The following is a 12,920-nucleotide window of genomic DNA, read 5'->3' as shown; positions in this document are numbered from 1 at the left end:
AATTTACACTTTATAAGATATAGCTTGTGTTTAGAGAATCCAAACAAGGTCCTGCTTTCATCTATCTTTTTGCTGTATATTCTTATAAATATTATACAAAATATTAGACAAAATAAACAACAGAAAATTCTTAAAACTAAATTTAAGGGGTCTTTATTCTTTCAATTTGTTTAAGAAACTGCAGAGATGGGAAATTTTAAATCATATGATGTGACTCTCTCACCCAAGTAGTAAGATTTACTTTCATCATTTAATTATCTAAAAATTTCTGATTTAAATTTTTGTTACATTTTTATAATGTCTTTATGCAAGGGAGTACTATGGTCTTTCTAGTAATTTGGGACACACACAATTTCAGATTTAGCTATATTAACGTATAATTCCAATATGCTTTTCATTTGTCTGTTAATAGTGACCTCTACAGGTCTACTATAACAACAACATAGTATCGGTAGGTAGCTGCTCTGAGTCAAAGGTTTATCCAATGAAGAACAGTGGTATAATTGTAATATTAAGTTTAAAATATTAGACACACTGTGCCAGTTTATATTTTAAATCTTTAAACCCCACACAAATCAATGGGTTCCATAAATATCTGTGTATTCCAATTTAAAAACAAAGTGATATCTGACAAGGTTTTAGCTGATTTATTCAAAAAGATTAATAAATTTTGATAACTCCAAAGAAGAAAAACCTAAAATGTATGTTAATGGCAATATTTTTGTTATGTAAAATTAAGAAAAAAAACATTATATTATGGGTATGACTTCTTTTTCTAAAAAACGTGTGAACATGAGTTGATAATAAAAGAATAAATCTGTCTTACCTTAGAGCATTAACAGCATATTCTTCCTCATTCACCATGGACTTCTTTCCGAGCTAAAAGCACAAATGAGTACTTGTAAAACTTTCTTATTTTTCATAGATTGTATACATTTATTTTATTAACGCAGTATTAATTCGTTGATTTTAAATGACAATATACTTTGATAAATCCATGAAAGATAAAATTTCATTGTTTGCAGTATTAAATTTTGTAATTATATACAAGTAAACTGGAAAATATTTCAATATTAAGTTACAGTTACCATTATGGATATTTAAGGTAAAACCTTCTGACTCAAGTCAGCCAAAAAAATTAATCAATCCAATGACTAGTTTTCAATCCAACTTCTTAGTTTTAGTTATTTTCCTCTGTTTAAACTAGACATTCTAATGAACACTTGAAAATTATAAATTAATATATTGTAACTTTCTGACTCCAACCTCTTATCTTTCCATTTATTCACTTATCTTTTACCTCACTGAGTGCTCAAGATTATTGATATACCTTTATTTTCCCCTTGCTATGGCCTAATACTTCAAACACTTTCTTGTCAACATCTTACACTCCTTGGCACTTTTCCACTACATGCCAGTAGGCTAACATAATCCTAACTTCAATGATACCTTTCTGTCTGATTTACGTAGGCCTATTCTCAGAGGAGCTTGGCAATTATAGAATATGTTTGAGCTATAATGTCCCCAGTAACAAACCTGCAGGTGGCAGTAGTGCAGGAAGACCCTCCCCCAGGGGATCAGAGAAGGACCAAACCCTTGGATCCCTAAAATTTGGAGTTATGGAGCCTAGCCACAGACTTGACATAAAGCACAGGAGTGCTGTGCTGCCTGGCAGGCGGACAGTTCAGATGCAGGCAGGGTGAAGGCAGGGTGAGGCCAGGGACACACGGAAAAGTGAAAGTCTGCTCTTCCGTGAAGGCTTCCTGAAGGGTGGTGGGCATGAGCTCCCCACTCAGGGGTCAAGCAAGCAGGGCAACGCCATTTTCACACTGTCCTTAGCACTGATCAAAGTCAGGGACAAAACAATGCCACCTAGTGGAGGCAGGAGCTACCTACACCAATCTCCCTGCACCTTGCAGGCGTGTCTACACTGGGGCAAGTCCCTCTGAGAATCAGTGCAACAGGCTCTTCCCCGGAAGACCAACACAAACCCTTTGTATGCACCAAGTCTTCGGATCATAGAGCACTGCAAAAGCTTTAGCTCTAGGGGAAATAGTATACAGCTTCCATTTTATTTTTATTTTACTATTATCATTTTTTTAAATTTTATTCTCAAACTATTCCAAAAAACAGAAAAGGAAGAAAAACTTCCAAATTTATTCTTTGAGGCCAGGAATACCCTGACACCAAAATGAGATACACAATCCACTAAAAAAGAGAACCACAATATCACTGAACAAGGATGCAAAAATTCTCAATAAAATATTAGCAAATTGAATCTAACATTAAAAAACTCATTCACATGAGCACCATGATCAAGTGGGATTTATTCCTGGGTTTTAAGAATGGTTCAATAATTCAAATCAATCAATGTGACACACCACATTAATAAAGGAAAAGAACCATATGATCCTTCCAATAGATGCAGAAAAAGCATTTAACAAAGTTCATAATCCATTCATGATAAAAACCCTCAAAAAAGTAGGTTTAGCTAGAATATACCTCAACATAATAAAGACAATATACAAAAACCCACAGCTAACATCGTCCCCAATAGGGAAAAACAGAGCTTTTTCTCTACCATCATAAAATGGATAAAGACAATTTATCAATTTATCAAGAAATCATAAAATTGATAAGACATGGATGTCCACTCTTATCTCAGGGATGTCTTATTTTACATAGTACCAGAAGTCCTAGCCACAGCAATCAGGCAACAAAAAGAAACAAAAGGTAGCCAAATGAGCAAGAAGAAGTCGAACTTCCAGTATTTGCAGATAACATGATACTCTATATAGAAAACCTGAAAAACTCCACAAAAAAACTGCTAGAACTGATAACACAAATTCAGTAAGTCGTGGGATACAAAATCAATGTAGAGAAATCTTGCATTTCTATAACCAATAATGAAGCAGCAGAAAGAGAAATCAAGGCACCAAATTGCACCAAAAACTAAAAGAGATCTAGGAATAAACCTAACCGAAGAGGTAAAAGATCTGTACTCTGAAAAATATAAAACACTGATGAAAGAAAATGAAGATCACACAAAGAAATGGAAAGACATTCCATGCTCATGGATTGGAAGAATAAACATTGTTAAAATGTCTATACTACCCAAAGCAATATACACATTTAACGTAATCTCTGTCAAAATACCACAAACATTTTTCACAGAGGTAGAACAAACAACCCTACAATTTCTATGGAACCACAAAAGACCTCAAATAGCCAAAGTAACCTTGAAAAAGAGAAGCAAAGCTGGAGGCATCATGATTCCAGACTTCAAGGTATATTACAAAGCTGTAGTCATCAAGAGAGTATGGTACTGGCACAAACACAGACACACAGATCAATGGAACAGAACGGAAAACCCAGAAATGGGCCCACAACTATATGGTCAACTCATCTTTGGCAAAGCAGAAAAGGATATCCAATGGAAAAAAGACCATCTCTTCAACAAATGGTGTTGGGAAAACTGGACAAGTCATGCAAGAGAATAAAACTGGATCACTTTCTTACCTCATACACAAAAAAATAAATTCAAAATGGATGAAAAACCTAAATGTGAGATAGGTAACTATTAAAATCCTAGAAGAGAACGTAGGTAGTAACCTCTCTGACATCGGCCATAGCAGCTTCTTTCTAGATATGTTTCCTGAGGCAAGGGAAACAAAAGCAAAAATAAACTATTGGGATTTCATTAAAATAAAAAGCTTGTTCACAAAAACAAGGAATCAATCAGCAAAACTAAAAGGCAACTGACAGAATGGGAGAAGATCTTCACAGATGACATATCTGATAAAGGTTTAGTATTTAAAATATATAAAGAACTTATAAAACTCAACACTCAAAAAATGGATAATTCAATTTAAAAATGGGCAGAAGACATGAATATAGATTTTCCCAGAGAAGACATACAGATGGCCAACAGACACATGAAAAGATGCTCAACATCACTCATCATCAGTTAAATACCCATCAAAACTACAATGAGATATTACCTCACGCCTGTCATAATGTCTAAAATCAACAACACAGTTGTGCCTGGGTGGCTCAGTCAGTTAAGCATCCAACTCTTGATTTTGGCTCAGGTCATGATCTCACAGTTGGTAAGATCAAGCCCCACATCAGGCTCTGTGCTGAAAGTGTAGAGCCTGTTTGGGATTCTCTCCCTACACCTCTCTCTGCTCCTCCCCTGCTCACACATGCACATGCATGTACATGTATTCTCTCTCGAAATAAATAAATAAACAATAAAAAAAACACACAAGAAACAACACATGTCGGCAAGGATGTGGGGAAAGGGAAACGCTCTTGCTCTGTTGGTGGGAATGCAAACTGGTACAGCCACTCTGGAAAATGGTATGGAGATTCCTCAAAAAGTTAAAAATAGAACTACCCTATGATCCAGCAATTGCACTACTAGGTATTTTCCCAAAGAATACAAAAATACTAATTCAAAGGGATACAAGCATCCTGATGTTTATAGCAGCATAATCAACAATAGCCAAATTATGAAACAGCCCAAGTTTTCACCAACTGATAAATGAATAAGAAGTGACATATATATTATATCTATAATATATATATATATATAATGGAATATTGCTTAACCACAAAGAAGACACACATTTGAGCTCATTTTAGAACTCTGTGTGTGTGTGCGTGTGTGTGATAATCACCAGGTGTAGTACTGAAGTGATGAATAACTATATTGTACACATGAAACTAATATTACACTGTTAACTAACTGGAATTTAAATAATAAAAACAAATAAAATGAACCATGTGACTAAAAAAAGATAAAATATTATAGCTCAATAATTATCATGTACTTTTCATATCAAGTTTGGGTCATATTAAAATTTTTGTGAAAGTTCAAAAACATAAAGTGTCTTGTAGTCACTATTAAAAAAATAAAAATAAAAAATGAAAAAACAAAATAAAAAAGGGATTCTGTCAAAAAAAGAAAGGAAATAATAAGATTAAAAACAAAAACAGATGATGTTCAATAAAAAAAAAGTTGGTCTTGCAAAAATTTATAAAATCAAGAAAAGTCATAAAATTGATCAAGTAAAAAGAGGGAAGGCCCAAATAAAGAGGATTGGAAATGAAATGGGGACATAACTAATTGCACTTGCTGCTGGCATTAAAATTATAATAAAGGATTTAACAATTATTTTTACAACAACTTTGAAAATAGGTGGACTAGAAAAATTCCTAGAAACATCCTACTAAATCTGAATCAAAAAAGTGAATGAAAATAGAAAAGTGCTACGATTATTTTAAAAATTGGATCACAATTAAATCTTTCAAGAAAGAAAACTTTAAGCACAAATAATTAGGCCAGCAAGTTCTATCAAACATTTAAGAAACAAATAATTATAGGGGCGCCTGGATGGCTCAATCAGTTAAGTATCTGACTTTGGCTCAAGTCATGATCGCACGGTCCGTGAATCTGGGCTGTGCATGGGGCTCTGCACTGACAGTTCAGAGCCTGGAGCCTGCTTCCCATTCTGTGTCTCTCTTTTTCTCTGCCCCTCCCCAGCTTGTGTTCTCTCTCTCTCTCTCTCTCTCTCTCTCTCTCTCTCATTCTCAAAAATAAATAAATGTTTAAAAAAAAGAATAAATAGGGGTGCCTGGGTGGCTCAGTCAGTTAAGCATCCGACTTCAGCTCAGGTCATGATCTCACAGTCTGTGGGTTCGAGCCCTGCATCAGGCATTGTGCTGACAGCTCAGAGCCTGGAGCCTGCTTCAGATTCTGTGTCTCCCTCTCCCTGCCCCTCCCCTGCTCATGCTCTGTCTCTCTCTGTCTCAAAATAAATAAAAAGCATTTAAAAATTTTTTTAAAAAAAGAATAAATAATTATAGTCTTTCACAAATATAATTTTAGGTATAGACAAAAGAAGCACCCCCATTTTCCTTTATGAAGCTAATAAAAACTTGATAACAAACATTACAAAGACAGTTCTAGGAAGTAAACTGTGGCTTATTGAACTCACAAACATGCATTCCAAAATTATAAACAAAATATATCCAAACTGACTCCTACAATGAATTTTAAAAATAAAATATTGTAGGGTGCTTGGGTGGCTCAGTCAGTTGCATGTCTGATTTTGATTTTGGTTCAGTTCATGATCCCAGGGTAGTGGGATTGAGCCCCACAATAGACCCTGCACTGAGCGTGGAGCATGCTTGAGATTCTCCCTCTCCTCTCTCTGACCCTCTGCATCTTTTCCCTGATCATGTTCTCTCTATATAAAAAACAATTTAAATTAAATTAAATTAAATTAAGTTAAATTAAAATAATTGTGATCAGTTAAGTTTATTCTAGAAGCACAGAATAGGTTTTTTTTTTATTTTTTTTTTTTTGTTTGTTTTTTTTTTACGCTTATTTAGTTTTGAGACAGAGAGAGACAGAGAATGAACAGGGGAGGGGCAGAGAGAGAGGGAGACACAGAATCTGAAACAGGCTCCAGGCTCTGAGCTGTCAGCACAGAGCCCTATGCGGGGCTCGAACTCACGGACCATGAGATCATGACCTGAGCCGAAGTTGGGCCGCTTAACCGCCTGAGCCACCCAGGCGCCCCTCAGAGTAGTTTTAAAATTAGGACTAAAAGTTTCAGAAAGATCGTCACACTCAAGTTTTTAAGCTGGAAAACAATTTTCTGAAAATATAATGGTACTAGCAACAAATGTTTATCAGGATAATAAAGATTATTACTGGCTTGGTCGTAAGATGGCAGCGTAGGAGGACGCTGGGCTCACCATGTCTTGCGGATCACTTAGATTCCACCCACACCTGCCTAAATAACCCAGAAAACCACCAGACGACTATCAGAACGGATTCTCCAGAGCCAAGCGTTGATGAGAGGCCCATGGAAGAGGGTAGGAAGGGCAGCGAGGTGGTGTGCTCTACACGGACTGGCGGGAGGGAGCCGGGGTGGAGGGTCAGCCCGCCGGCAAAGCAGAGCCCCCATCTGGCTTGCAAAAGCGGAGGGCCAGACGGAGTGTGTTCTGAGAGCAAACGGGACTTAACATCTGTAAGGTTATTGGTTAACAGCTCTGCTCGGAGAGCGGGAGGGCTGGAGGACAACGGGAGGGAGAGTTGTTGAGCCTGGGACGACAGAGCTCAGCTTGGCAGGGAGCAAAGGCGCTCACCAGCACCATCTCCCTCACTCATCCCCCAGCCAAATCCCGAAGGGAACCAGTTGCTGTCAGGGAATTTGCTTGCACAGCGCAAACAGCCAACGCTGTGCTTCTGTGGATCTATCCCTACAGCGGCAGGTCTGACTCCCTCCCAGTGCGGCAGGGCCCCTCCTGAAGCAGATCACCAAGGGAAAAGCGAGCAGAGCCTACCGGTTCCGCCCCCGTGCACCTTGTCGATCCACCCCAGCTAATACCCCAGATCCCAAGCACCACAAGTCTGGCAGTGTGCAAGTAGCCCGGATGGGCCACACCACCCCACAGTGAATCCTGTCCCTAGGAGAGGGGAAGAGAAGGTACCCACCAGTCTGACTGTGGCCCCAGCGGTGGGCTGGGGGCAGACATCAGGTCTGACTGTGGCCCCGCCCACCAATGCAAGTTATTCAAGACGGCACAGGTGAAGTGCCCTGAAGTTCTGCACCACTCCAGGGACTATCCAAAACGACAAAATGGAAGAATTCTCCTCAAAAAAACCTCCAGGACATAATGACAGCTAACGAACTGATCAAAAAGGATTTAAACAATATAGCAGAAAGTGAATTTAGAATAATAGTCATAAAATTACTCACTGGGTTTGAAAACAGTAGAGAGGACAGCAGAGAATCTATTGCTACAGAGATCAAGGGACTAAGGAACAGCCAGGAGGAGCTAAAAAATGCTATCAATGAGCTGCAAAATAAAATGGAGACGACCACGGCTCGGATTGAAGAGACAGAGGAGAGAATAGGTGAACTAGAAGATAAAATTATGGAAAAAGAAGAAGCTGAGAAAAAGAGAGATAAAAAAATCCAGGAGTATGAGGGGAAAATTAGAGAACTAAGTGATGCACTAAAGAGAAATAATCTACGCATAATTGGTATTCCAGAGGAGGAAGAGAGAGGGAAAGGTGCTGAAGGTGTACTTGAAGAAATAATAGCTGAGAACTTCCCTGATCTGGGGAAGGAAAAAGGCATTGAAATCCAAGAGGCACAGAGAACTCCCTTCAGACGTAACTTGAATTGATCTTCTGCACGACATATCATAGTGAAACTGGCAAAATACAAGGATAAAAAGAAATTTCTGAAAGCAGCTAGGGATAAACGTGCTCTAACATATAAAGGGAGACCTATAAGACTCGTGACCGATCTCTGTACTGAAACTTGGCAGGCCAGAAAGGAATGGCAGGAAATCTTCAATGTGATGAACAGAAAAATTATGTAGCCAAGAATCCTCTATCCAGCAAATCTGTCATTTAGCATAGAAGGAGAGATAAAGGTCTTCCCAAACAAACAAAACTGAAGGAATTCATCACCACTGAACCAGCCCTACAAGAGATCCTAAGGGGGATCCTGTGAGACAAAGTACCAGAGACATCACTACAAGCATGAAACCTACAGACATCACAGTGACTCTAAACCCATATCTTTCTATAATAACACTGAATGTAAATGGACTAAATGCACCAAGCAAAAGACATAGGGTATCAGAATGGATAAAAAAACAAGACCCATCTATTTGTTGTCTACAAGAGACTCATTTTAGACCTGAGGACACTTTCAGATTGAAAGTGAGGGGATGGAGAACTACTTATCATGCTACTGGAAGTCACAAGAAAGCTGGGGTAGCCATACTTATATCAGACAAACTAGACTTTAAATTAAAGGCCGTAACAAGAGATGGAGAAGGGCATTATATAATAATTACGGGGTCTATCTATCAAGAAGAACTAACAATTCCAAATGTCTATGTGCTGAATACAGGATCCCCCAAATATATAAAACAATTACTTACAAACATAAGCAACCTTATTGACAAGAATGTGGCAACTGCAGGGGACTTTAACACTCCACTTACAGAAATGGATAGATCATCTAGACACACGGTCAATAAAGAAACAAGGGCCCTGAATGATACATTGGATCAGATGGACTTGACAGATATTTTTAGAACTCTGCATCCCAAAGCAACAGAATATACTTTCTTCTCAAGTGCACATGGAACATTCTCCAAGATAGATCACATACTGGGTCACAAAACAGCCCTTCATAAGTAGAGAAGAATTGAGATCATACTGTAAGGGTTAAATTGTACTATAGGGCTAACGCTTAGCTTGAAAGATAACAACTTTGTTCTGACACTAAAGGTCAAAAGATAACAGCCTTGCTTTTACTCTTGTAAATTATACTTCATACTCTTGTGAATTAGGCTTTACCAATGAAGGAAATAAAAGCTCAAAAAAGAGCATCAGAGACAAGGTCAAGGAGATCCACTGGTTGCAACTTAGCAGCAGAAAGTCTAAAATAATCACTTCATTCAATAACTGTTTCTGACTCATCTGGCAACTGTTTCTAACTCATCTGGGAACTGTTTCTCTGTTCTGTTCCCAGATAATGATAAAACGATGTGATCGGCTTTAAAAACTCTGTACCCCGGCTGTTCAAGGCCACACTCTTATCAAGAGTGTTGTCCCGATCGGTCGGCCTTGCCTCTCATTGTAATAAACTTTGTTACAACTGTCACTGGTGCCCCGTAGCATTCTGTTTCAGGAGTCACGTGGATGCAACAATACCATGCATACTTTCAGACCACAATGCTGTGAAGCTTGAAATCAACCACAGGAAAAAGTCTGGAAAACCTCCAAAAGCATGGAGGTTAAAGAACACCCTACTAAAGAATGAATGGGTTAACCAGGCAATTAGAGAAGAAATTAAAAAATATATGCAAACAAATGAAAATGAAAATACAACAATCCAAACACTTTGGGATGCAGCGAAAGCAGTCCTGAGAGGAAAATACATTGCAATCCAAGGCCTATCTCAAGAAACAAGAAAAACCCAAATACAAAATCTAACAGCACACCTAAAGGAAATAGAAGCAGAGCAGCAAAGACACCCTAAACCCAGCAGAAGAAGAGAAATAATAAAGATCAGAACAGAAATAAACAGTATAGAATCTAAAAAAAACTGTAGAGCAGATCAATGAAACCAAGAGTTGGTTTTTTGAAAAAAATAAACAAAATTGACAAACCTCTAGCCAGGCTTCTCAAAAAGAAAAGGGAGATGACCCAAAAAGATAAAATCACGAATGAAAATGGAATTATTACAACCAATCCCTCAGAGATACAAGCAATTATCAGGGAATACTATAAAAAATTATTTGCCAACAAACTGGACAACCTGGAAGAAATGGACAAATTCCTAAACACCCACACACTTCCAAAACTCAAACTGGAGGAAATAGAAAGCTTGAGCAGACCCATAACCAGCGGAGAAATTGAATCAGTTATCAAAAATCTCCCAGCAAATGAGTCCAGGATGAGATGGCTTCCCTGGGGAGTTCTACCAGACGTTTAAAGCAGAGATAATACCTATCCTTCTCAAGCTATTCCAAAAAATAGAAAGGGAAGGAAAACTTCCAGACTCATTTTATGAAGCCAGTATTGCTTTGATTCCTAAACCAGACAGAGACCCAGTAAAAAAAGAGAACTACAGGCCAATATCCCTGATGAATATGGATGCAAAAATTCTCAATAAGATACTAGCAAATAGAATTCAACAGCTTATAAAAAGAATTATTCACCATGATCAAGTGGGATTCATTCCTGGGATGCAGGGCTGGGTCAACATTCCTAAATCAATCAACGTGATACATCACATTAATAAAAGAAAAGATAAGAACCATATGATCCTGTCGATCAATGCAGAAAAAGCATTTGACAAAATTCAGCATCCTTTCTTAATAAAAACCCTCAAGAAAGTCGGGATAGAAGGAACATACTTCAACATCATAAAAGGCATTTATGAAAAGCCCACAGCTAACGTCATCCTCAATGGGGGAAAAAATGAGAGCTTTTTCCCTGAGATCAGGAACAAGACAGGGATGTCCACTCTCACCGCTGTTGTTTAACATAGTGTTGGAAATTCTAGTAGCATCAGCAATCAGACAACAAAAGGAAATCAAAGGCATCAAAATTGGCAAAGATGAAGTCAAGCTTTCACTTTTTGCAGATGACATGATATTATACATGGAAAATCCGATAGACTCCACCAAAAGTCTGCTAGAACTGATACATGAATTCAGCAAAGTTGCTGGATACAAAATCAATGTACAGAAATCATTTGCATTCTTATACACTAATAATGAAGCAACAGAAAGACAAATAAAGAAACTGATCCCATTCACAATTGCACCAAGAAGCATAAAATACCTAGGAATAAATCTAACCAAAGATGTAAAAGATCTGTATGCTGAAAACTATAGAAAGCTTATGAAGGAAATTGAAGAAGATATAAAGAAATGGAAAAACATTCCGTGCTCATGGGTTGGAAGAATAAATATTGTTAAAATGTCAATACTACCCAAAGCTATCTACACATTCAATGCAATCCCAATCAAAATTGCACCAGCATTCTTCTCGAAACTAGAGACAAGCAATCCTAAAATTCATATGGAACCACAAAAGGCCCCGAATAGCCAAAGTAATTTTGAAGAAGAAGACCAAAGCAGGAGGCATCACAATCCCAGACTTTAGCCTCTACTACAAAGCTGTCATCATCAAGACAGCATGATATTGGCACAAAAACAGACACATAGACCAATGGAACAGAATAGAAACCCCAGAACTAGACCAACAAAAGTATGGCCAACTCATCTTTGACAAAGCAGGAAAGAACATCCAATGGAAAAAAGACAGTCTCTTTAACAAATGGTGCTGGGAGAACTGGACAGCAACATGCAGAAGATGAAACTAGATCACTTTCTTACACCATTCAAAAAAATAAACTCAAAATGGATAAAGGACCTGAATGTGAGATAGGAAACCATCAAAACCCTAGAGGAGAAAACAAGAAAAGACCTCTCTGAGCTCAGCCATAGCAATTTCTTACTTGACACATCCCCAAAGGCAAGCGAATTAAAAGCAAAAATGAACTATTGGGACCTCATGAAGATAAAATGTTTCTGCATAGCAAAGGAAACAATCAACAAAACTAAAAGGCAACCAACGGAATGGGAAAAGATGTTTGCAAATGACATATCGGACAAAGGGCTAGTATCCAAAATCTATAAAGAGCTCACCAAACTCCACACCTGAAAAACAAATAACCCAGTGAAGAAATGGGCAGAAAACATGAATAGACACTTCTCTAAAGAAGACATCCGGATGGCCAACAGGCACATGAAAAGATGTCAACGTCGCTTCTCATCAGGGAAATACAAATCAAAACCACACTCAGATATCACCTCACGCCAGTCAGAGTGGCCAAAATGAAGAAATCAGGCGACTATAGATGCTGGAGAGGATGTGAAGAAACGGAAACCCTCTTGCATTGTTGGTGGGAATGCAAACTGGTGCAGCCGCTCTGAAAAACAGTGTGGAAGTTCCTCAAAGTATTAAAAATAGACCTACCCTATGACCCAGCAGTAGCACTGCTAGGAATTTACCCAAGGGATACAGGAGTACTGATGCATAGGGGCACTTGTACCCCAATGTTTATAGCAGCACTCTCAACAATAGCCAAATTGTGGAAAAAGCCTAAATGTCCATCAACTGATGAATGGATAAAGAAATTGTGGTTTATATACACAATGGAGTACTACATGGCAATGAGAAATAATGAAATATGGCCTTTTGTAACAACGTGGATGGAACTGGAGAGTGTTATGCTAAGTGAAATAAGTCATACAGAGAAAGACAGATACCATATGTTTTCACTCTTATGTGGATCCTGAGAAAC

The 12,920-nt window shown here is 38.0% G+C and overlaps 1 long non-coding RNA gene across 1 annotated transcript in view; it reads right to left on the bottom strand.

Annotated features, from left to right (window-relative positions):
• Positions 1-786: 786 nt before the first annotated feature.
• The window catches only part of LOC132673370 (uncharacterized), a 65,516-nt gene continuing 53,382 nt past the window's right edge, over positions 787-12,920 (bottom strand). The window contains exon 3 of the long non-coding RNA XR_013557462.1: positions 787-879. This is a non-coding gene — a long non-coding RNA (uncharacterized LOC132673370). The remainder of the gene's footprint in view (positions 880-12,920) is intronic.

The sequence above is a fragment of the Panthera onca genome, chromosome C1 (genome assembly GCF_046562875.1).
Source record: "Panthera onca isolate mPanOnc1 chromosome C1, mPanOnc1 haplotype 2, whole genome shotgun sequence".
NCBI classification, from domain to species: domain Eukaryota; kingdom Metazoa; phylum Chordata; class Mammalia; order Carnivora; family Felidae; genus Panthera; species Panthera onca.
Note: the sequence above shows the minus strand (reverse complement) of the source record. Positions and strands in the feature narration are given on the sequence as shown.